This window comes from Tamandua tetradactyla, chromosome 20 (assembly GCF_023851605.1).
Source record: "Tamandua tetradactyla isolate mTamTet1 chromosome 20, mTamTet1.pri, whole genome shotgun sequence".
Lineage (NCBI taxonomy): Eukaryota > Metazoa > Chordata > Mammalia > Pilosa > Myrmecophagidae > Tamandua > Tamandua tetradactyla.
In genome coordinates, this window is record NC_135346.1 from 35726937 (window position 1) to 35748655 (window position 21719).

The 21719-nt window shown below is 43.7% G+C and overlaps 1 protein-coding gene and 1 long non-coding RNA gene across 6 annotated transcripts in view; one reads left to right on the forward strand and one right to left on the reverse strand.

Annotated features, from left to right (window-relative positions):
- LARP1 (La ribonucleoprotein 1, translational regulator) overlaps window positions 1-21719 on the forward strand; it is a 102857-nt gene that overhangs the window by 52626 nt on the left and 28512 nt on the right. The window contains exon 1 of one of the 4 annotated variants that reach the window (XM_077137491.1): window positions 20344-20393. The exons of the other annotated variants lie outside the window; for them this stretch is intronic. The gene's annotated coding sequence lies outside the window, so the exon portion shown is untranslated. Of the gene's footprint in view, window positions 1-20343; window positions 20394-21719 lie in introns of those variants that run through there. 4 annotated transcript variants of the gene reach the window in all.
- LOC143664023 (uncharacterized) lies at window positions 1432-20260 on the reverse strand. Of its 2 annotated transcripts, XR_013166275.1 has the most exons (5): window positions 20104-20260; window positions 11225-11354; window positions 4616-4750; window positions 2867-3038; window positions 1432-1561 (listed from the first exon to the last, which is right to left on the reverse strand). It is a non-coding gene; the product is annotated as an uncharacterized LOC143664023 (long non-coding RNA). The 2 variants fall into 2 exon arrangements; XR_013166274.1 differs by lacking the exon at window positions 4616-4750 and having other exon boundaries at window positions 20104-20255.

Sequence of the window (21719 nt, forward strand, 5' to 3'; positions counted from 1 at the left end):
GCATGTATAGATATTCTTGAAGATTGGTGAAAGAATTGCCTATTTTTGCTTGGAATGTTAGATGAATTTTGTTTTAAAATAGGTTTTAGTTTTTAATTTGCCTTTCGTAAAGATTATCTTTTGGGGGAGAGTGTACACGAGCTCTTGGGGCTGTGGGGAAAGGCCAGTGTAACTGAACTGGCTTTGGCTGGTGTACATTCAGTGGGTTGAGATTTACAAGTGTATCATCACCAGAAGCCTCTGCTCATCGTTTCAAGAGTGGTCAGGTTGGTTGTGTATGCTCCTCTGACTTGGTGTAGTAAGAAAACTAACTTGTGTTACAGTGTTCTTGCTTTCTCTTTAAAGAATAGTTGAAAACAGGGTCTAAGATTGAGTGTTTATGTCCTTGGCATCTTTCTCTTTTCTTTTTATTCCTGTGACCCTTTGAAGTGCAGCAAACTGATGACATAAAATGAAAAAGAGTTTTAATCTAGCTAACTCACGACAACCCCAGGGAGCCTCTGCTTTACTGAGCTAGCTGGAGGTAAACCTCCACTCTCCTTTGATTAATCCTTCTTGTGTTTGGGCTTTTCCCCGAATTCCTCCAGTTGTAGCAGATTTCCGTGACCTCTTAGTGTCAAAGCTCCTTCAGACATTGGTCCCCTTCTTCCTTCCGACCTTGGTCCCCTTCTTCCTTCCATGGGAAATGACTGGAAGTATAAGCTCTGTCCCTGAAATCATACAGTTTGCACGTTTGAGTCCCAGATCTGCTTCATATTTGCTGTGTAATCTAGGCCTCTCTGAGCCTTGGTTCCCTCCTTCTCAATATGAGAATAACAAATATTTTAGAGGATTGTGAGATAAAGATGCTATTAATGAAGTCTTTAGCTTAGTGTCTGGCAAATATATATATATATTTTTTTTTTGCATAGGCAGGCACAGGGAGACGAACCTGGGTCTCCAGCATGGCAGGCTGAGAATTCTGCCACTAAGCCACTGTTGCACTACCCACCATTTAAAATATTTTATAATAAATGATCACCATTATAGGAGTCTTTGCTCTACTGAGTCTGCCCATGGACACCAGCAAACGTCATGCTTTCTGTGTGCCTTCGTTTTTTCATATGTAAAATGAGGGAATTAGATCAAGTCTAAATGTTTTCAAAGGTGTTTTTTAATGTCAAAGACTTTTTTTTCTGGGGTGCAACGGTAGTTCAGTGGTAGAATTCTTGCCTACCATGCAGAAGATCTGGGTACGATTCCTGGTCCATGCACTTTGCCAAAAAACAAACAAATAAGCAGAACAAACAAAAATTCAACAGTTGGGCCTGCGATAATGGGATGCTCACACAGAAAAATGAAATGTGGCCCCCACCATACAGCATATACAAAAAAAGACTTTTTTCCCCAAAGTAACCTTTTCTCCACAAAAGAAAGAATCCAAAGCAGAGCTTTATATTCATATGTGTTTATATCTGGCACTGTAGTTAAGAAAAAAATCCAGTTTTGAATCCCAGCCCCCTCCAGCTTGGTAAGCGTTGGAGAGACTTCTTGCTTGAATCACTGTGCATATCAGAGCAACCTGTGGACCAAGCAAATGTAGTTAATGTGCCTTACGATGTGATAATAGAAAGTACATTGCATCATCTATGAAAATTTCCCCTATGAAATAAAAATTGAACCCAAATCTAGTAGAATCTTGGATCTAACTGCTAGTTTATAGGAAAAATGGAAGATAGAGAAACAAATTAAATTACTGTGAGGAAGTGGTTATTCAGTTTCTGAATGTTTGGAATTCTGCAGGACAGATTACATGGCATTTTTGAAAAGGGGGAATTTTAATAGATGAAAACTGTTAAGAGATACTAATCACATGCAGTGTGTAGCTCTTGTTTAGATACTGATTTGAACCAAACTAAGAAGACATTGGTGATAGTTGAGGACATTTGACCACCTTAAGTTATATTAAGCAAATATTTTGTCAGGGATGATAATGGCATTTTGCGGGGGAGGGCGTTGCACAGGCCAGAAATGGAACCCATGCTTCCTCATGGCAAGCATTCTACCACTGAACCACCCGTGCACCTGTCAATAATAGCATTTTGATATGTGTGTGTTTAAACTCCCTAAGTGGTTATGTTGTACACCCTAGTTAAGAACTGCTATATTAAACTCAATAAATGAGGGCATAAGGCTCTCTGTCCTATGGTTCACATCATTTTCTCCTCGTCTAAAGAAAGCACACAATTGAACACCCTCTGAAGGGGGATGGGGAGATGACCTACACCAGGAGCCTTCTGTTGGTCTGGCCCCGCTCCTCTCCTCTAGAGGGAGTTTGAGCTTTATGAATTCTGACTGGAAAGTAAGTGCTTCTCAGAGGGGAAGGGGTGTTTAGGGGGTGGTTTGGGGCCCTTTTGGAGTAGGGGGAGGATAATCCTGAACAAACTTGAACCCTGAGCCTCCTGAGGGTCAAAGTAAGGTTTGTACAGCTGTACTCAGTGGCACCCAGTTCTCCCCTCTGGTAGATGGGCATAGAAAGAAGGAGAAGCAGCCCGAAACCACAAAAACCTCTTTAAAATGGAGAGCTTAGCAGATGGGAGTGCCTCTGTTTGCAAAATCCAAAATCCATAGCAGGGTAATTAGGGTACTAGGGCCTCAGGAGAGCTCACAGGTGCTTCATTTGGCCTCATGAACTTCCCTGGTTGGTATGAAGTGATGATACAAGGGAGTGGCCAGGAGAGAGGATTCCCTTCCCCTGCCCAGGGTTCATGAAAGGAAATATTTTGATACCTGCCTAATGAAAACATGGGAGATAGTGGGGAGAAAGTGAAAGGTGATAGGATTTAAATTAGAACATAAACCACAACTTCTTTTTGCTCTTACTTACTTTATGATCTTGGACACCTTGCCTAACCTCTGTTTCCCTTATTTGTAGACTGGGACTAATCTCTGTGCAAGGTGGTTTTGAGGATCAGATTGATACAGAGTATAGGGTAGTCCACTTCATGAGTTTAAATTCCCACACAGATATAGGTGGTTTATATTCCAGAAGATGCATTCTGAAACGAGATATATGTAGCTTGAGGTAAATACCCATTCTGATGGGTTCTCCATCTTTTCTAAGCAGAGGTGAACACTCAGGTGTTAGCTTAATTTTTAAAAAGCGCTGTTTGTTATAACTTCTAGGGCCAACTGGGCTACCTTCCAGTGGCATATAGCCTGGGATGCCTCCCTGAGAGATTTTCCCAGAATTAGAGGGACAGTCTTGACATGGAACCTTTTATTTCAGCTGAGCCTTTGAACTGGCAAAGCAGGAATGTGAGGGTATAGAGGGAGTTGGAAGTGAGGAGTGTGGACTTTAACTGGTGAATTTTATAAAGCCAGCCTGATCTGTCATATATGATGAGGAGCTCCCTGTCTCAGTTCGAGGTACTGTTAGTAAACCCAGGTGACCCCTTTATTAGAGCTCTTATTTACAGGGCATTTTGTAATAACTCTCCAAATTTGTTATGATAACTGCTTTACCCTTAATATATAACATTCCAGTATCTCAAAGTAGCTTTTTCTTTCCCCTACTTTAGAAATGATGTTCTAAGCTTTCTAGAGGAGCTGGAGTTCCTCATTGGCCAGGAGCCATCTGGATGAATGGTCTGCCTGGGCTCTGTATGGTTTTTGCTCACTTTTCACATTCATTAGCTTATTAAAGCTTCTAGTAACTCTGAGATAAGTAATAGTGATATAATCGAGACTTGATAAATAAGGCTGTAAAGGTCTTTGTTCTGTGGTTCAAATCATTTGATTTGAGTGCCTTTACATGTTCTTTCCTATGTAATCTGCCCATCAGAGCCATCTCCACCTTGGCTGATTTCATGTCTTTTTATAAATGTACTGAGAACAGTGGGTTTGCATTTGTCCACAAGTAGACTGCTGGGGTAAGTTCCTGAAGATGTTGGCTTTGTAGAGAGTCAGGCTTCCCCAGCCCTGCTCCCAGTTGTCAGCTTGGTTCCCATTGTTGTGCCATTAGGAGCTTGATAATCCCTCTCTCCATTCATAGAGAAGGGACTGTTTAGAGCTGCAAGGGACCCCAGAGGTCATTGAATCTCATGCACAAGTTAGGTACTTCAAGCCCAGAAAGGAAATAGGAGTTGCTCAAGATCAGTTATTACAAAGCAAGGATGAGACTTGAACCCAGGTTTTTTGGCTCTTATTCCAGTTTTGTTTTCATTCCAGCTCTGGAGGAGGAAGTAGAATTAGGTGATTGAACATGGACTTTGGAGTCAGTCAGCCATAGTTTGAATTTGCCCAGCCACTTAACACTTGAGTGCCCTAGGGCAGGTTGATAACTTTTGTGCTTTAATAAATAGGATTACATCTAAAGTCTAGTCTACTCAGATCATTGTTGAAGTTAAGTTAGGTCATGATATATAGGTGCTCAGCTGGAGCCTGGCACTTAGTGATAAGTGGTAATAGTAAGGATGTTGATTGTTCATCTTTTGAGGCTTTGAGTTTGGCCCTGGCCTTCAGTTTGCTAACAGAAATCAGGTGCTAAAGCTGGCCCTTCCGTCTTCCTGGGTCTTCTGCCCCTTGATCCCTGCTATTGGGATCTGAGTACACACAGGAAAGCAGCCCATGTTACCTCTTACAGCCACTTTCTCCCAGCCCTGCTCTCAGCTTGATCAGGCAATTCCGTGGTGGTGGTGTGGTGATGGTGATTTAAGGAATCTCTGGGGGCCATCATCCTGGCAGTGAGAAGCCCGGGTTGTGGGATGCCCTTGTGGTAGAATATCAGAGTGAGAGTCAGGCTCAGGAGTTTAGCAGTAAGACCCTCCCACTCAATCTTTGGTGTCTTTCTGCAGCTTTAGGTTTTGTTTGGGGAGTAGAGGTCTCTTTGCTTTTCCTGGACTATTTATATATTAACAGCAACATGAGGAAAAGACACCAATTTTATGGATGGAATGGCCTACTTTGGGTGTTGCTCAAAGTGGAGCTAAGTGTAAAGGTAGAATTTGGATGTGGTGAGAACAAAGTTGGGAGTGGGAGGCTCTATGTTGATGGCTGGGAATGTAGGTGGGAGACAGGAAATCAGGAAGACAAAGAGGACACTCACCAGGATAGTAAATGCATGCACCTTTCTATGAGGAAGGAATGGTGGAAAGAACTAGGATTATTTTGCCCAAAGAATCAAAGCTTGGGGTGGGTGGAAATGTCATCCGGTTGTCTTGAAATACAGCATTTGAATAGACTTGTTTGATGTAATGCTCTGATAGCTGGTGGGAGGTGAAAGGTCAATAGGCTTTGGCTCTGGTCAAGTAATAACTTTCAGAGTGTCTACAAATGGAGTCAGCTGCCACAGGAGTTACTGAGTTTCTTGACATTGGTAATATTTAAACAGTTTAAATAACAGTCTGCTGTAGAGTTCTATAGCTGCACGTTGAGAAAGAACTTCCCTAGATTTGTTCAGTCAGAATTAAATTATTGAGTACTTGTTAGGTTTCGGTCCTTGGAATTTAGGGGTAAATGACAGAAACTGCTGCCCTGCTGAGAGGCTTATCTTCTGAAAGGCAGAAGCCACAAAGAACATCTCTTCCCTGCCTCTTCAGGCCCAGTTGAGCCTCCTGACAGGTTTTGACTGGCCTGGCATTTAAAGATAATTTAAAGTAATCACCTGCACTTTAAAATTAGGAAGATGTATTCAGAAACCTATAATTTCCCAGCTTCTCTTTAAAAATCAGTCTGTTGATATACTAAAATCTACAAAACCAATTTAAATGGTGAATAGTATGGTCAGTTTAAATGGTGAGTAGTATGGTATATGAATTATCTCAGTAAAGTGGTTATGGAAAAAAAAATAGAAGTCTGTTCTTTCATGACTGTTGCTTACTGGTAGGGCCTAGCTTCCTTTAAATGAGGGATGCCATGACTTGGCTCCTGTAGTCCCTTGAGTTTGCCATCTCTGAGTTTGTCCAGCCCACCTGTGGCAGAGCATCTTTATAGGAGAAAAGCATGAGAGGAGGTCATAGGGAAGACCTTAAGGCATATGGCAGAAAACTGCAGACCCCAGAGAGCTGGCCAACATTGGCCTTCTTACTCTGTTGCGGAAGAGTGGGACATTGTGGCCTAAGGCCATCTAGTAGCAGTAGAAACCTCTCTGGGAGCTAAAGGATGGGCTTTCCAGGAAAAATGAGTTATTTAAGGCCCCAGTGAGCCTAGGAACCTTCCTCCCATCTGTGAAATAGGTATAGCATCTTTGATCTTAATTCCCTAAGACCCCTTCCAGATCAGACACCCTATAAGCTAAATGAAAATGGCTAAGACAGATGTTGTTAAGCCTCAGGTTGGAAAGGGGGAAGGTCCTAGCTAGAGGCCTTTTGCATTGTGGTCTTGCTTCTTGGGAATTGGAACTAAGATTTGTTGGAGCATTAAAACTCTCTCTGGAAAGAAGCTTCTCCAAGGCAGCCCTGTTCCTCGCATCATTGTTGCTTTGGCCCCTGTAGGGGTAACAGAAAACTCTGGGCAAGGAATCTAAACTAGCTTTCTAGCCACAGCTGTGTTTGGCTCAGTTGCTGAGACACCTTGGGCAACTTCATGAACCTCTTTGGGTCTCCTTTTCCTCTTCTGTAAATGAAGGTAGTTGGACTAGAAGACCTTTCAAAAATCCTTTACAGCTAGAATTAAGTTCAGTGTATCAAACTGGAGATACAGATAGCTGTTTATTAAGAGAGAAATATTTTATCTGCTGGGGCTTGCTTCCTTTCCCAGATTGAACCAGCTTTAGAGATCATCTCCAAGAACTTGGCCAAGGCTATAGGACTCTTCTCCCTAGGGGTGGATAAGCTGCCCTGGAAGGTGTTGTGAATGTCCTCAACAAAGTGCAAGCAGCAGTGGCCCTCTTTTGGTAGGGATGTTGTTGAGAAGATTCTGAAATTTTCTATTTGATTAGATTGGATGGTTGCTGAGAATATCTCCTCCTCTTAGAACCTAGGTCAAAGTACCACCCATTCTGTAGAAGAGAAACAGACCCATATCAAGAATCCGTGTCAGTACTCAGTGCTCAGGCTTATCTAAAAAAACACTAGATAGATAGATACTGCTGCATTAACTTTAAAACTTAATGGCATAAAATGCAGTCATTTTATTCACTGATTCATGGGTCAGGATTTGGACAGGGCTCAGCTGGGCAATTTTTCTGTTCTACATTGCAGCGACAGGGGTGGCAGAAGGCCTAGTCTGGAGGGCCCACCACAGCTTCATTCACATGTTTAGTACCTGGGCAGCATGGTTGGGAGGCTCTGAGTTCACTGGAACTGGAATGCCTACAGGAGTCCTATCCAGCTTGGTGGTTGTAGAGTAGTAGGACTTATTACATGGTGGCTCAGGGTTCCCAGGGAGAGTGTTCCATATTCTGAGACCCAGGGTCTGGGTACTGGTCTAACATCTTTTTTTTTTTTTCCAACATCATTTTTGACACATTTTATTGGTCAAAGCAGTTACAGATCTTTTGAGATCAAAGGGAAGGAGACATAGGTCCCATCTTTCACTGGAAGGAATGTCATTTTGAGGCCACCCTTAATACTACATGATGGTTTCTGATAGTGAGAAGGGCTGTGAAGGGAGCAAAATAAGGCAGTGCAGTAGAGTGTTTGGGGGTGTGGTTGGGGGCAGCTGCAATCAAGGTGTCCAGGAATCCTCCAAGGGTGAACCAAGATGAAATTGATAAGGAACAAAGTGATGAAATTCTAGCCTAGAGGAATGGTAAGTACTCGGTGGTAATGAGTTTAGAATTCTTCAAGGAATGAACTGAAGGCTTGTGAGAATCGAGTGAGTAAGGCGAGAGTGACTCAAAGTATTAGCAAGAGGCCTATGGATGTCCCCTTGGGAATTTGGTTCTTGTTCTTAGAGCAATGAAAGAAGTGACATGATTTGATTTCTGCTTTAGGATTGCTCAGTTCTGTGTAGAATGGACTAGGGGTGGGTTGGAGGAGGCAAGGTTGAAAGCAGGGAGACCCCTTGAAAGACTTCTGCAGTAGTCCAGGTAAGAGGTGGATGGACAGGTTATGGACAGAGACAGATGAGTGAAAAAAAAAAAAAAAATAAGGAAACGAAGTAATAATAGGGAGGAATAAAGGGTAAAAAAAAATTGGATAGATTGAAATTCCAGTGGTCAGTGAGAAGGGAGAGGTCAGGTATGGGATGTATGCGGGGTTTTTGTTTGTTTTCTTTTTTTGGAGTAGTGCAAATGTTCTAAAATGATCATGATGATGAATGCACAACTGTGTGGTAATATTGTGAGCCATTGATTATATACCATGTATGGACTGTATGTGTGTGAAGATTTCTTAATAAAAATATTTATTAAAAAAAAAGGTGGATGGAATCGATGATGGCATAGCAGCTTGAACCTGATTTTTTAACTAACTTGCTATTTTTTCCTGAGACTAGGCCACTTAAAGAGGAAGTTTTCTGATTGCTGTTTCTTAACTTCATCCACTCTCCTCAAACTTTGTCCAGAAGCTGAACTAGATGCACTGTGCCCATTTATCAAAAGGGTGTTTCTGGGCCAGATATCCTAGAATCTGCCTCATATAGCTTGTCTTATTGAGGATAGATGTCCAAGGAACTGCCCAGACTGTCCCTAGACTGCTTCTTGAATGATTATCAAACATCTTAGCTAGCATATCCATCCCATTCGTTAACTAGATGCATTTTCACAGCAACGCTATGGGGTCTAGCTATTGTTATGACCCTCTTTTTATAGAAGAGAAAGTGGAATCACAGAGAGGTACAGTACCTCTCTGTGTTCCAGCTACTCAACTGTTACTAAGTAGCTGAGATTTGAGCCCATGGCAGATGGACTTCAAGGTTCACGCCTTATATACATCCAGCTTTGCATTCTCCTAGACCGCAGGAGTTGTACACCACCATGAAAACTGTTACTGGGAGAAAGGATCCACACAAATCTTTGGAAAGCAGAAGTATATATAAGTCTCCTGTGGCCCAGCCTGAAGGCCTCAGTTCTGTCCCTCCTGGAAGACTAGTAGGGTGGATGTGAGCCGAGTCCTAGAACTTCAGATCCTGATGGGGTGCCCTGACCCCCATCCCCCAGAGGTGTTCCTCTTCAGCTTTGTCAGGCCATGTGTGGGCCTGGGAAAGAGCTGTGCTGACCTTGTGGGATTTTTTGGCATGGGGTGGGGATGGGGTAGGGCACTCAAAAGCCCTAGCTTCTCTGTAGGCTTTGGGAGGCATTCTGGATTACCAAAGGGAATATGAAATATTGTTGCATTTTAACATTTTTTGATGTGGAAAGCTTTTCAAATCACTCAAACAACACTAATAATTTGTAGAAAAATGTTTAAATATGCTTTAACAAAAAGAAAACCAATCACTTCATAATCTATCCCACCAGCCACCACTAGTAAGCATTGGGTTGTATATCCTTTTAGACAACACTGTCAAGGAGAAATATAATGTGATGTGACGTGCTTTAAAATTTATTGATTTTTTTTTTGTATATATGTTATTTTTTACAAAAAAAAAAAGTCGATTGTGATGATAAAAAAAATATTTATTCCTTCTAGCCTCCAATGTTCTGGAGCAGCTAGAAGGAAAAATCTGAAATGTGGGTATGGTGGCCATGACAAACTCTGGGATCTGTCCTAGAACTACTTATTGAAGAGTGCTTTGAAAACTACTACTTTTTTGTTTCTTTGCTTTGTATATATGTTATATTATACAATTAAAAAAAAGAAATCTGATCCATATTACATATATTTTAAAGTTTCTAGTAGCCATATTCTTAAAAGTTAAAAAAGGTTAAATCTATTTTAATAATATATATAACCTCAGTATACTCAAATAATTGTTTCAACATATAATATTAAAAATTATTGATGAAATATTTTACATTCTTATTTGAAGTCTGTTGTGTGTGTGTTTTTTTTTTTTTTTGCTTAAAGCACTTCTCAACTCAGACTAGCACACTTCAAGTACTTATTATCCATATGTGTCTTGTGACTACTGTATTGGACAGTACATTTCCAGAGTTTTTTTTTCTTTTAGTGTGTGTATGTAAACACACACACACCTGCCTACTCTTTTTTTTTGTTTTAAAACAAAATGTGATCATAAATTTGAGACCAGTATTTTCTTTTCCACTAAGAAACATAGGCTTTCATGGGTACATAATCTTCTTGTAACTCCCAGAGCAGCCTTGGTGAGGAAAGCAGCATTTCCTATTTTCCTGATGAGAAAGGTTAAGGAACTGGCCCAGAATTACATCTCCAAGGAATGAAGGCACACTCCTTATCTCTATCTGCCTTTGAGGCCTTGATTCTTCCACTGCCTCCTGCAGTCACCTTGGAGTTGATCTCAGACCACTGAGCCTGGTCCAGAATTCACATGTACACGTGCACATTCAAGTTGCACTTTGCTGAGGGAAGTAGGTCCAGATAGGGGTAACTCCTTACCACAGCTGCCAAACAGGGATGCGGTATTTAATACACAAACACTGTTGACTCCCAGTCCAGTGTTCTTTCTACCACACTCGGCTTCTTTCTAAGTACCTTACAGCTTGGTTTTGGAACTAGCAGCACTTTAAAGAGGGAACTGGTGGGGGTCGGCACACCCTCCCGCTTGGGTTTATTTTGGGGTGGCTCCAGCCTGAAGTGCATCCTAGGTGGAGGCTGGCCAGCACTGACTGGCCTGTGTCTCACGGGAAGAACAAATGCAGATAGATAGTTGGAAAAGAGCAGCTGGACCAGAGTGGCTGCAGAAAGGGCAGGGCATGGGTTGGCATAGGTAAGGTTGGGACTTAGAAATTTCTAAATAATTGACTAGTTTGTCAAACATTACTGTACACCGGTTCAGGAACACATGTGCCTCACACCAAGCCACTTGAATGGCAATAACCTCATTTCTCAGCACATCTGAGATTTGTAGGAGCTTGGTTTCATTTTATTTTCTCCTTTATCCACCCTGACCCACTCAAATCTGTACTCAGTTCTTCAGCTTGTAAAATTGGGCTGCCTCCTAGTACACCATCTGCTGGCTACCAGCCTCTTCTTTTCCCCTCCCTGCCACTGCGCTCCTCTTTCAGAGGAGAACTGGAAATGAGTAGCAGACCATGGATTAGCCCTCACATGAAAGGGTTTAGGTTACTCATGATTGGGGTTTTCAAGACTGGCTGAATCCAGGGAAACCCACTGTTATTAGTCAGGGTTCTCTAGAGAAACAGAATATTTACACATACCTCTGTAAATACGAGATTTATAAAAATATCTCGCAACTGTGAGGATGCAAGAGTCCAAATTTGTAGGGCAGACTGCAAGGCTGACAACTCTGATAAAGGGTTTAGACGAACCACAGGAGAGACTTGCTGGCTGAAGAGACAGTGAAAATTCTCCCTTAAAAGCTTTCAACTGATTGGATCAAATCCAGCTGGTTGGATTCTCTCATTTGTGGAAGACACACCCTTAGTTGGTCCAGGATGTAATCAGTCAGATGCAATCAACTGATGATTTGATAAGCCAGCCATAGTTTTTTAAATTTTATCAACCAGCCATGAAATATCCTTGCAGTGACGATTAGACTGGTGCTTGCCTGACCAAAGAACTGGGCACCATCGCCTAGCCAAGTTAACACCTGAACCCAACCATTACACCCACCTTCCTCTCCCATCACTACCCTTAACCCCATCTCAGGGACTGACAGCTGCAGCACCCAGCAGCCCTGAGCCAAGTCTCCACAGGCTAAGAGGGGCTGGCCCCAGGGAACTAGTAGCTGGAGGAGCTCCCCTGGGAGCTCCATTGCTCTGAGGCGAAACGCTGTCCAAGGTGGTGCTTGCCAGAGCTGAGGATTCTAAATCACCACCCTTGATTTCTCCTAGGGTCTAGTCTTACTTTTCAAGCACTTGGATGGAAAGAATTGGTACTGTCTTTGGGATAGCACTTAAGATTTTGCTTCTTTATTCATCTTTCGTAGTCCTCACCAAGCATCGCTGAGGAAGGTGGCAGTGGCCCTCTTCCATGGAAAAGGGATTTGAAGCTTAGAGAGGTTAAGGGACCTGTCCTGGGTAAGGGCTAAAAACCGGTAGGGTCAGTTTTTTTTTTCTTTTTCTTTTTTTCTTTCTCCCTTTAAAGCACAATTAATAAGGAAAAAATTCATAGTGCAAGGAAGATAAGTGTCAGCCTTCCTACTAAATAAGGTGATGCACGGGAGTCAACAGAATGGCAAATCATATCAAGGGCTTAGTAGTAGCTTGATAAACATTTTTTTAAAGGGTCTTTTGACTCTGTCAGTCTTTCTATGCAAGAGCTATAGATGCAGCAGCTTGTCCATTAAAGGAAGCCCTCTTGTTGAGAATTGGGAAAGGGGAGTGAGCACAGCAACAGAATATTAATACCTGAGGGCTGGCTGGGAGTGGAGAAGTAGGGAAAGTTACCCAGTAGCTGCAGATAGTTTTGCAATTGCTCTGGGATGGTTTCCACCTTTCCAGGCCTTCACTGCCTGACCTCCCCTGTGCCCCCCCCCCCCTCCGGATTTGCATCATTACTGCCATGGCCCTTCTAAAGTGGTAGCCCCAAGAAACTGAGGGTTTCTCTTGCCCAAATCTCAGGGCACTAGGGGAAGTATAGTAGCAGTCCCTGATCTGTCTTCATGTGATCGTAATGTTTCAATGGAAAGAAAATGGGCAGCTCTTCCTACAGGTGTGGAGATTAGAAGCGCACTGTTAAAGTTCCTGGTCCTCCAAACACTTGCCTTTAGTGCTCTTTCCTCCCCCATGCTGGGCCAGCTGTTGACACACCCTGAGCTCCGAGAGGACCAGGGAAGGCCTGCCCAGATGGAGGAGGTGTTGCCCAGAAATTACTCTAAATTTCCTGCAAACAGGTCCCACCCTTTCATTTTCCTTTACTGATGAACTCTGAGACAGAGCCATATAAAGCTTTGGTGCTGGAGGGAGGGAGCATTAAGCAAATATCCAGGATATGTTACTTTACAGGAGGCCTACCAGAGGGCTTGGGGTGGGATGGAAAATTTTGGCATTGGCTTTAGTCACATATTCAGAACAATATGTAAGTGTCCAAAATAATAGCTAACAAGTATGTATGAGGTGTGTGTGTTTATATGTGTGCATGTGCCCGCATTCACACTGATAGAGAAGCACTTTACAAATATCAACTCATTTAATCCTCACAATGCCATTGGGTTAGTGTGGTAGTTAGTTAGATTCAGTTGTCAACTTGGCCAGATGAGGGCACCTAGTTCTGTTGCTGTGGACATGAGCCAGTGGTATATAAACCTCATCTGTTGCTGATTACATCTGCAGTGGGCTAGGAGGTGTGCCTGCTGCAATTAATGATGTTTGACTTAATTGGCTGGTGCTTAAATGAGAGAGCTCAATGTAGCACAGCCCAAGCAGCTCAGCATACTTCATCTCAGCACTCGCAGCTCAGCCCAGGCCTTTGGAGATACAGAAAGAAAACACCCCGGGAAAAGTTGTTGGAACCCAGAGGCCTGGAGAGAAGGCCAGTAGAGATCACCCCGAGCCTTCCCATGTAAGAAAGAACCTCAGATGAAAGTTAGCTGCCTTTCCTCTGAAGAACTAATGAAATAAATACCCTTTTATTAAAAGCCAATCCGTCTCTGGTGTGTTGCATTCCGGCAGCTAGCAAACTAGAATAGATTTGGTACTGGAGAGTTGGGTGCTGCTGCAGTTTGCAAATACCAGATACGTTGGAACGGTTTTTTTGATGGCTAAGGGGAAGATTTTGGAGAAACTGTGAAGAGAATCATGGAGAAGTCCTGGAGTGCTTAAAGAGACTGTTGGTGTAAATGGAACCACTGCCAATCTGGACAAAGGGGGACACAAAGGGATAAATTGGAGCTTGCAGCATGAGAACCATGGAAGCTTGGGTCTGAAGCCAAGAAACCTCGGCCAGGAGAATGGACCCACCCATGTACATGGAGAGGGTGAGTTTGCCCTGAGGGCAGAGGATGAGTCTCCCGTATCGTTGCAGTGGAAGAGTTGTGCAGCCTCAGATTTTGGAAAAGGTATAGCACGCTCCTTGGGAACTGGGGAGAGCCTGGCTGCCACCACATGGAAGGGTTGAGCGTGTGCCCTGGAAATGGCAGAGAGCCCAGGGGTGGCCCTGATGCCTGCAGAAAGTGGAGTCGAGGAAAAGGTTGTCTCCTCAATGTTTCCTGAGGTTGATTTGGAAAGAGGTGGGCCACTGCATAGGTCCTTGGAAAGGGTGGGGCTGCCACTTTTTAAAGCCAAAGGATAAATGACTTTCAGACTATGAAGTCCAATGGTGTTTACCCTGCAGGTTTTCCTCCCCGTTTCTCCCTGTGGATCCTGTGACTGTCCTCTGTGCATATTGGCACCAGATAGCTTGTTTCAAGATTCACAGGTGGTCCACAGCCAGAAGAGAATTTTTGTTTAAGGTGATGCATGTAGTTGCCAATTTGACAAGGGGTGGACATGTAGAGAGAAGGCCAGCAGAGATCACCCTGAGCCTTCCCACGTAAGAAAGAGCCTCAGAGGAAAGTTAGCTGCCTTTCCTCTGAAGAACTAATGAAATAAATCCCCTTTTATTAAAAGCCAGTCCATCTCTAGTGTGTTGCATTTTGGCAGCTAGCAAACTGGAACAGTTAGGAACCCATTTTTAGAATAGTCACTCAGGTACAAGTGGCAGACCCAGAATTGGCCCAGCCATGGAGCTCGGGTTTTTAACCATCCACCACCACCTTGCTGGTGGTGAAGTAGTGTGATCAAGGCTGAGCTTGGGAAAGAATGCAGTTTTCCTGACTCCCAGCCTAGTGCTCTTTCCATGGTGGCATCCGTTTCACAGTTCTTATTTGTATTTCTGCATTTTGTTCTTCCTGAGCCTTGCCTTGGCAGAGCCCAGGCCTAAATATTGCACATTTTGTTGGTAGTGGGGACAGAGTGGCTTCTGGAGGGAAAGAGCATTGAACCCACCAGCACCCAAGTTGACTCTCACATCAGCTGCTAGTTTCATGAATTAGGCTCTTGGCAGTCTTATCCATTTGTATATTCACAGTGCCTGGCACATAATATGAGCTCATTAAATATTTATTGTGGTAAAAAACATTTTTCAGTCATTACCAGACTGATACAAATACTGATGTTTGTGGCTGCTATCCCTTCTGCCCAGAGCAGACATCACTGATTAATCCCTAGATTTTCCTGAGCCTGTTTGCTGCCTAAGGATCCTCAGTATAGCACCCAGTAAGTAAGGATCAACCGATCACAAGTGGAGTTTAAGAATAAAGCCCTTACTGATCATGATCAGTAAGGGGTATGGCCTGTAAAAAATTTTTTTTTCTGTTTGTTTTATTTTTCTGTTGTCTTTTTATTTCTTTTTCTGAATTGATGCTAATGTTCTGGGAAATGATCATGATGATGAATATGCAACTATGTGATGATATTGTGAATTGCTGAGTGTATGTGTTGGGAATGTTTGTGTTTCTTGTAATTTTTTTTAATTAATAAATTAAAAAAAAAAAGATTAAAGCCCTTACATAAACTTAGCTCTCAGAGGAATAGAGTGTGTGGACTATTGTTTCCCCACTGCCTGGCATTCAGAACCTCAGTAGCCAAATTACAAGTGATCAAGTTTATTTTACTTCATAGACAGGAGCCCAGTGCTGGGATCACCAAAGCCAATTCATTACTCTTGGGGCAAGCCAGGGAAGCTCACTGTGCCTCATTTCAGCGTTCTATATGGTAGGGGAACTATGACTACCATATGTACTTCAAGTTGTTACGAGGTTTGGATGCAATGGTGGATAAGGAACTGCTTTGTGAACTTATTAGCCCTAGTCGCCAAAAGTAAGGAAAGGTGATTTACCTGAATCAGTAGTTTATGTTCTGCTTACTTTCCCCCTGTACCGTGGCGCAGGGCCTATACAAAAGCCCTGCTTGTCTTCTCTTCCCTTTCTCCTCCCTTGCCTGTCCTTTGTCCTGCAAGATCTCTACAGTTTCTTCCCGCTCCTTTCTTTTCTTTTCTTCTTGTGGATATCCCTCTGGCAGATGCCCCTGGGGCTTTGGTGCAGACTGGAGTACAGTTCTAGTTTCAGATGGCTCTGGAACATCACCTTTGCAATAAACTCTGCTTTGATTCCTGATTATTTTTTTTTTTCCCTTCTACATGTGTGTTGCGTGGCATTATCCCCAATAGGTGAGATAATAGGCTTAGAGAAGTGGAGTCTGCGTACTTGTATACTCAGCCTCCTGTAGCACATTTGAGCTGGAGCCCTACGGAGACCTAAAAAACCCAATGTTTGTCTCCTGCAGTGCTAAGAGAGGCCTGGGTTAGCCTGAGATTTCTGATTCTTGGGGTCAGATGCCTTTCCACTGTATGACCTTCAGCAAACCACTTAGCTTCTTTGTGCCTCTTCTGTAAAAACTGAGATAATAGCTTCTTTCTTGTGAGGATCAAAAACATATGTGCAGAAGGCCTAGTACCTTAGTAAGTGGTGGTCATTATTATTAATTTAACGGAGTTAGATCTTGGGGCACTGGGTGAGCAAACAGCGGGGATTAGGGTAAGGGAGGAAGACTCTGTGACTATAAGGAAGAAGCAAATCCCTTCCCTTCAAACCCTTCATTTTTCTTCCTCTGGCATAGCCCGAGTTGGGAGCTTGTGAAACTAAACCTCTAGCCCCAGCCTATACTGATTATTGTTACTTCACATCTGTCAAGACACTCAGCTTGTGGCTTAGCCTGACCATTCTTGGTCTTGATGCTAGAGATTGGGCTTGGTGGCTAAATGAAGGGAATGAGCTCTTCAAGCACAACCCTCTTCTGGCTGCTGTTGGTATGTGTAGTTAAACCTACTGCCATCTGCTCTTGTGAACCAGTTAATTTTCATTTGTGCAAGCGTAAGACTACATTTCTCAAACATTAATTAGCATCAGCATTGTGCACAAAGCTTGTTGAAACTGCAGGTACCCAGGCTCTGTGCCCCCAACTTGCAGTTGGTTTTTGGAGCTTGGTAGAGGCAGGAATCTGTATTTTGACCACCACCAAGTGCCCCTCAGACTGTATAGATGGTATTACAATCCTACTACCTCACTTGTCCCCAGTTTCCACAGCTGTTGGAGGTGAAGGTTTTTCAAACTGACTTCTGAAACTCAGAGGATCCAGCAACAGTAAACCTCGGTTTAAGGGTAGAGTTTCAGCTACTCTTTAGTGGGTGCTGCTCCCTTTGCTGGTGCTGTGCTTTCCAGCTTGCCATGGTTGCCAACCAACTTTCTCATGATTTATGATACTGCCTGGGGCCTAGAGGCATTGGACTTTGTGACCCTTGGGGTCACACACCCTCTCTATCCTGTTTCCCACAGCCAGCCCATGAAAGTGCAATTGAAGCCTGCTCATTCTGATTCTGAGAACTGAACATCGTTCTAGACTCCAGAGGGGGTTGATGAGAGAGGCTGTATGGCCGCCAGACTTGACAGCTGTACTATTCGGTTTAAGGCAGAGGGGTAATTAACCTCCTTTGCCAGAAGAAAATGCTCTGGAAGGGCTGTGAGAAGCACCCAATCTTTGTAAATCCTTTATTTAGTAAATATTAACTGTGGGCCTTTCAGGTGCAGGTTGCAGTCCTGGGCCCCAGGGAGCAGTGAACAAGGCAGAAAAGGTCTCTACCCTCATGGAGCTCTTTCCATAGGATGTTTACAGACTGTAAGGCCCCAGTATGGGGTCAGAGACCAGCTATGAGTTTCAGTTATAGCTCTGCCACCCACTGTCTTTGTGACCTTGCACAAATCACTTAACCTCTCTGAGCTTTCGTTTTCTCATCTGTAAAGTAGCAATCATTGTCATACCTACCTCCTAGAATGGCTGTGAAAAATAAACAAGCTACTGCATGTAAAGCACTTTTAACACATACAGGATCATAGCAAAGGGACATAGTCATATAATCATAGCCTAGTATGGGTGACACACACAAATGCATTCATTTCAGACAGTGGATAAGTGCTCTGGAGACCCTAATCTCTAGATTGGATTAAAACTTTATCCAGAGTTTTGGTTGGGTACCATTTTACATTGGGCAGTCAGGGAATTTATATCACTCACAGGGAATTTCTGCGAATAAATGACAAATCAGCCATTTTGCTTCAGTATATACTGTGTGACCTTGGGCAAGCCCTTTCCTTCAGTTTCATTTTCTGAAAAAAAAAAAAACAATACAAAAAACAAAAAGAGCCCTGAAATAGTGTTAAGTGAAATCATACAATTACATATAAAGCAGTTAGAGCAGTTCCTCACACCTAATCAGCACTTAATAAAAGGTGATACTGTTTCTATTCTAAGTAGGCCAGATGTGCTCTTCAGAAAGACTGGGTTTGGGAGTCGGCATTTGGAGGCCATGGGTTTTGGTGGCCACTAATATTTCTTCTGTAATGATTGTCAGTTAATCAGCTTATGGGTACGACTTCTTCAGGAACTGGTACCAGCAGTGAGCGTGACTACAGCTACCCTAGGGCACCACTATCCATGTCTGGGCAGGGAGAGTGGGGGCACTGAGCCTCTTGGGGCACTAAGGGGCTAAAGACAGTCGGCCAAAGCTGGGGCCAGTTGGGCTGGCCCACATCATGTGATCAGAACTCAGCCTACCCTCTGTCCCTCCTCCCCGGCCAAAGGGACATGGACTCTACTGTACTGGCTGCTGACAGGCAGCTTCCTTTCAGGGGGGCCTCAAGATGGTCTGATCTTCTGGAGGTTTCCTTTTCTCTTATTGCCCACTTCAGGCCCCTCCTGTTTCATCTGTAGATCTAGGGGAAATCCAGGACAGGAGGGCTAGGCAGAGAGGCCTCTGAAAGGTGACTGCTGTGTAAACTGGTGAACAAGATGAGGACGGTTAATCTGGTGTTCTTTTTACCCTGTGGAGAAATGTCCTTGTTTAGGTGGTGCTAGTGTCATTGAGAGTGGCATGAAAGGCCTCTTGGTCCTAAGCTCCTCTCTGAGCTCTACTCCATCCCCAGGCTGGGTGACAACAGAGAAAATGCCAGGCTTTTCACAGACTACCCCCATATGGCTGGGAGGGATGGGCACAGGTGATGTTATAACCCAGACTCCCTCCTCTTCCTTCCACAGTCAGGGTCCCGGGCTGAAACCGAGGCAGAATGAGAATGGAGCAGGGATCCATGTTCTCTAGGGCCCCTCTGAGCAGCCTCTGTGCCCTGGCCTAGGGTGTGACTGAGGAACACTTTTGATGCAGAGGCTAGAATGGAGGAAGTAAGAGGCAGGTCTGGAAGCAATGCCTTTTTCCTTATGGGGATGCTGAGGTGCTAAAGGCAGAGGGTATGCTTGACAGCATTTCCCTTACCTCTGTCTCTGGGTAGTGGAGAGAATTGCCAGGTTGCTGGTGTCTGGTCAAGGAGTGTAGTGTTACTTGCCCTGCTCTGTGATTTTGAGACTTCCCTGCAAGTGAGCCTTGCTTTTCCTCAGTGTGTACAATGATGTCCCTGCAGCCCTGCCTTTGAGAGCCTGCGCAGTTGGCCATAATGAGGTGGTAACTTAGACATCTTAGCTTTCTTCCACCTCCTCCACTGTCTCCTTATAAAGAGCATAGGTCTTTAGAGTCAAATTGCTTGGCTTCAAATCCTGTTCTACCACTTACTGTCTGTGATCTTGGCAAATAACCTTTCCACCATGTGCCTTGGTTTCCTCGTTTGGAAATTGGGCCCAGTTACAGGAACTGCATTATTTTAAGGATTAAGAAAATCCTTGTGGAACATTTAAAATAGTTTATGCCATCAGCGAGTGCCTACTACCTATTATCTGCATTTTTTATTAACATTATTTTGACTACAACTTGCCACTAGCATCTCTCCTGCTTTGATGAGAAGTCCCAGTGGTTGATTTTTTGATTTCTCCCCCTCCCGTTATAGACCTAATGTTACTGCAACTTTGTTTTCTACTAAGTACTTTATCCATCTTGAATGTCCTGGCTTCAACTCTTGTTGTGTAGGATAGAGGAAGGAAGGAATTGCGTTTTCATTTGAGGAAGGTAAGGCTCTGGGAAGATGATAAGTAATGTTCCCAAGGTTTTACACTTGGTCTGGACTAAGGCCCAGCACTGATTTTAGGCGATCCATTACCTTAGAGTCAAGACTGAGCTAGGGCCTAGGTTCCTCTGGGAGCCAGCAGCTTCTGAGACACTCCCTGCCACTGGGAGGGCTGTAGCTGAGGCTAAGAGTTGAGATCACTGCCTCAGGAAATAGCACTTGAAAAGCCTCATCTATCTGGTGTGAAGTCATAAAGCAGATGGGTTTGTGAACTCACCATTCATTATAAACAATTGTTTGCAGTGCCTGTTGTGTTGCCAGGCTCTGAGCTGGGGTTTCTGCTAGGAAGTGGCCTGTTCCCTGCCCTCAGTGGGGCCAGATAAGTAACCAACCTTTAATAGTTACAGGGCAAAAGCAAAGAGCAGGGGCATTTCACTTATACTTGGGGTGTGGGAGGGCTTCCCTTAGAAGAAGACCTTAATGGCCAACCACAGGAGTTGGCCATGTGTATGGCAGCAGTGGGTGAGGGTTAACCGGTCTAATGCAGCCTCTAACCCTAACAAATGGCCTACCCCAAGGTTGAAGTTCTTTGCAGTGGGGTATGTTCAGCCTTTTCAGATGCTGATCTCCAGGAGATGGTGTTTGTCGCAAGGTTAACACTTCGTTTTCTCTGTTCACCCTGGCAGGTACCCAGGCCTAAAATCTGATGTTCTCTGTTGCCACCCATTCTCAGTCCTACAGGCTTTCTCACATTTACCTCCTGCCCCCATTCCCTTGGTCAGGATTCTAGCCCAGCCTTATCTCACCTTTCACCCAACCCGGTCCCTCAGTTCCATCCTCTCTCCCTTCTTCTACCAGTCATAACCTGATTAATTTGACTCACCCATGTGCCTTCCCTTTAAAAAACCTTTACTGACTTCCTGTTGGGGGTACCAAGTCCTTCTTCCTTAGCCCTCTTAGATCTGGTCCCTCTGGGTAGTTATTTCAAAAGGTGAGATGCCTTAGGACCTTTCTGGAACAGGACACTATAAAAAAATAGGTTTTGATCTTTTTATTAACCTTGTACCAGATGTTGATACGAATTGATCTCCCTCTTTAGGTTGAAATAGGCACCTTGAGGCCAGGGATTTCTTCCTCTGTATGCTGACTCAGTTCAATCCAAAGGAGACTCCCGGGCTTCCCCATTTTCTTCCTTCCTCTAGCAGCAGAGGTTTTAGGCCAAAGCCACCTGAGGGCTATATAATAAATTCCTCTCTTTTCCTTTCCTTTTTCCTATGGAAACTTGCCTGGAGGACAGCCATTTCCTGTTTGTGGAGGGCAGTGTGGGGATGTTTGCCCTACCCCCTACCCCCAAGGGTCATAGCCCTGGGAAAGAGCCAGACTTAGAGTCTCAATTTTTTAATCTAATTTGGGCCAATTGATTCCCAAGAGTTTTCCCATACTCTCAGATTCTTTTTTTTTTTCTTTTTCATGGTGATAAATGATTGTGATAGGTTTCTTTCCTTAAGGGTGAGAATGGGGACTGCTTGGAAATATTAAGGTTCCTCTGTGCATGCTAATTATAGCTCTCAGCATTTATTGAGCACTTTGTGCTAGGTACTCTATTTTGCACAGTTCATTTAAACATTAACAGTAGCCCTATGAGGTAGCTGTGACTTTTACAGATGAGGAAACTGAGGCTCAGAGATCAGCAAGAGGCAAAATAGAGA